Source organism: Nannospalax galili, unplaced genomic scaffold, assembly GCF_000622305.1.
Source record: "Nannospalax galili isolate Female #2095 unplaced genomic scaffold, S.galili_v1.0 scaffold355, whole genome shotgun sequence".
In the NCBI taxonomy this organism is placed as follows: Eukaryota; Metazoa; Chordata; class Mammalia; order Rodentia; family Spalacidae; genus Nannospalax; species Nannospalax galili.
The window spans coordinates 17783-21902 of record NW_008336848.1 but is presented as its reverse complement, the minus strand read 5'-3'; positions in this window follow the sequence as shown (position 1 = coordinate 21902).

Genomic DNA, 4120 nt, shown 5'->3' with positions numbered 1-4120 from the left:
GCCTATACACAAGAAACAATGCCAGACAGGAGATACCTTCCTTTGAGTTGTTGGCCAGGGTGGCCCAAGAGACTCCCAGCTAGTAACCCAGCATAGAACTGGGAAAATGAACAGTAAACCCCAATCTCATCTAAAGGAATATTGGCAACTGATTGCTGCTAAATGAGGAAGAGCTGATCTTCCTAAAACAAGGAACTTTAGATAGGCTGACTATATTCAGTGGATGGACAAGCACTGAGGAACGACTAGGGGTGCAGACAGTACAGTGGACAGTAACAGGGATGACAGAATATATGGGCTCCAGTTGCGGGGGTGGAGGCTATGGGAGGGTGCCATTTTGGATGTGGGTATATAAATGAATAAGATTGTCTGGGATGTTCTGTATGGAATACATACACACACACAAATCAATCAATAAAACAATGAGTCATATTTGAGGAAGAAGCATAAAAATTTGCTTCATGTTAATTATTAGATATGAAAAACATTACCATTGAAATCTACCTGATGACTTTATATCCATGCTCAGCTGCCAAGGACCTCAGAAAGTAACTGACTGTGACTAGTAATAATCAGATATATAGAGATTAGAGACCCATGTGCAAACATCAAAGTGTTAGTTGTATTAAAAATGAGTTTTTCTGTATGAAACAGAAAAACTCATTTTTAAAAAGAAATGGACGTCTTTTTTAAAGGTTAAAACCTTATTCAATTTTATGTATTATAGGGTTTATACTGAGTACCATAATGTGTAACTGTATTACTTCAACAATGTGAACCTAAAAATTTGCAGTCAGTTTTGAAAGAGATGCATCTTTGCTCTGGAAACTGTTATTGACTATCTCAATGCTGTGTTTATCAAATTAATTTAAAAATGCCCTTTACTAATTTGGAGGACCAAAATGTGGTTTCCTTTCTGGTTTAATTTGCATTCACTTGAGTCCTATTGAAGGTGTTTGTATGCGCTGGCTAATTATATTTTATTGCATGAACTGAAGTTTCATGTTCTTTGCCTTTGTACCTCTCAAAATTATACTGTTTTTTCTTATCAATTTTACAAATTTTAATATGCTCAGATTATAAACCTGTCTATCACTTTTCTTATAAATACTATTTTTTCTTGCTCTTCAATTGCCACTGGTGGAAAGATACTATTACTTTAATAAATATCCTTTAAGAAAATAAAAGAAGTATTATTTTCACAAGATACTGATTGTAAGACATCTTGATTTCAGAGATGTTAAAATGCAGGTAAATGGAAAAATGAAACAAAATGTATCTTTTTATTGTCTGCAGAAAACTTATTTCACCTTTGAGGATAGGCACTACCTGAAGGTGAAAGGATGGAAAAAATATTTCAAGAAAATGGCACTAAGAAACAAGCAGGTGTTGAATTGTAATATCTGAGAAAATAGACTTCAATCTAAAACTAACCAAGAGATAAAGTGGGTTACTTCATTATGATCAAAGGAACAATTGACCAAGAAGATATTACAATCATGAACTTATATACACCAAACTCTGGTGCACCCAACTTCATAAAAACAGTACTACAAAATTTTAAAACATGTATTAACCCCAACTCAGTAATAGTATCTTCAGTACCCCATTATCTCCAAAAGACAGGTCAGCTGGACAAAGAATAAAGAGAGAGACACCTAATTCAATTTCATCATATATCAAATGGACATAACAATATCTACTGAATATTCCACTGGAGCACTGAAGAATAAACTTTTTATTCAGCAGCCCATGGAAGTTTCTCTAAAATTGATCACATACTGGAGCACAATACAAACTTCAACCAATACACAAAAAATGAAATATTTTCATGCATTCTATCAGAGCACAACACAGTAAGACAAAATCAACAGCAACAAAAGATCTAGTCACTCCATGAATTCATGGAGATTAAACAACACACTCCTGAATAATGAATGAGTCAAAGAAGAAATTAGGAAAGAAATAAAAGTTTTTTTCTGGAACTAAATGAAAAGGATACTATAATACAACAAAACCTCTGGGACACTTTAAAGCAGTCCCAAGAAGGAACTTTATAGCTCTAAGTGCCTACATATCTTTAATCCCAGCACTTGGGAGGCAGAAGCAGGTGGATCTTTGTGACTTTGAGGCCAGCCTGGTCAACATAGTGAGTTCCAGGCCAGCTGGAGCTAAAGGGAGACCCTGTCTCAAGACTAAACCAACCAACTAACCAACCAACCAAACAAACAAACACCCCCTTCCCCTCCAAAACCTAACCACAATAAAGGGAAATTTTATTTGTTCAAGTTTACTCAACCAGAGCTCTTGAATAAAAGCAATGTTTGCAAAAGTTTGACATGGCTAAGTGATACGTGAATACCTCATAAGACCTTATTTTAAAGTGTATCTCTGGAGGTGTTTCCAAAAGAGACTGACATTTTAATCAGTAGATTAATTAGGTGGGATTTATGGGCATCATTGACACTCTTGAGAGTCTAAACCAAGTAGAACATAAACATGGAGGAGGGTAAACTTGCTTTCTCTCCCTTTTGTTTTAAAAGATTTATTTTTATTTTATGTATACAAGTTTTACATGCATGTATGTAAGTACATCATATGCATTCAGTGGCATTGGAGACCAGAAGAGGGAATTGGACCTTTTGGAACTGGAGTTAAAGAAAATGGAATCAAACCAAGGCCCTCTGCAAGAGCAGCAAGTGCTCTTAACCACTGAGACATTTTTCTGGCCCATTGGTCTCTCTTTGTAAGCTGAGAAACCCATCTTACCCTCTGTCAGAAATCAGATCTCTTGGTTCTCTGGCTTTTGACTCTAACACTTACACTAACAGGTTTTCCAGTCTTATCAAATGAAGACTGATGATGTCACTAGCTTTCTAGTTAGTTATTGTGCACTGCATGTCACTGACCGCCCCCCGACAAATGCATACCAATTCCCCAACTAAATCTCCTCTTGTTTTTCTATACATTTCCCATTGTTTCTGTTCTCCAGAGAACTCTAACACAATGGCCATACAATTGTTCCATCTCCAGTTGTCGAAAATATCATACAGCTGCTTTTGCCCCATTGTGAAATATCAGTTGACTGTATTTGTAAGTGGTAGACTCTCTATTTGGCTCCAATAATCTGTCTACTCTTTCACCAATAATACATTGTCTTGATTCTTGATAATTTAAACTATGTTTTTTTTCTTGGTACAAGATTTAAGCTTTTACAATTTTATTAAAATTTTAAAGAAAAATCTTCAAGGGGCAGGCAAGCTGGTGATCTTGGCAGCTGCCTTGAGGAGGAGAATGGAGGGGAGAAGGAAAGAGAGCCATGAAGCCATGCAGGTTTACAGCCTGCTGGGGGTCAGACACATGGCTGACTGGCAGCCACATGGCTGGGAGAAGGAAGTTTTAGAGAAAGTAAAGAAGTACAAGATGCTAGGGGCAGCCCAAAGCCTTAAAGAAAGCATATTTAGAAAAAGGGATGTGGAGAAGAAAAGGAAAGATTATGCTTTTTTGAAGAATGGGCAGATTTATAGACCACATGACTGTGGCTGGTCCAGAAGTTCTGTGTAAACTATGTTTTAAAGCTAAGTAGTGTCTGTGCTCTGGCTCTGTTCTTTTGTATTACTTTGGCTAGTCTATATTATTTGGCTTTTCATATCGACTTTAGAATCAGTGTGTCAAGGTCCATAAAATAATATTCTGAGATTTTCTGGAATCACATTAAATCAAGTGTGTCTGTGGGAAACCTGATGTGGTGGATTGCTTTAGTTGTCAACTTGACACACCTGGGTAGAGTGAGTCTCAACTGGGGAATTTCCTCCATTGGACTGGTCTGTGGCCATGTCTGTGGGGTATTTTTTGATTGCTGAATGATGTGGGAGGGCCCAGCCCACTGTGGGTAGTACTATCCCTGGGCAGATGGTCATGTATTGTATAAGAAAACAGGTGGAGCACTGGCCAGGTGACAAAGCCAGTAAGCAACATTCCTCTATGGCCTGTGCTTTAGCTTCTGCCTCCAGGTTCCTGCCTTGAGTTCCTACCTTGGCCTCTGTCAGTGATGAGCTGTGGCCCGGGAGATGTAAGCTAGATAAACCCTATCCTTGCCACATTGGTATTGGTCAGATTA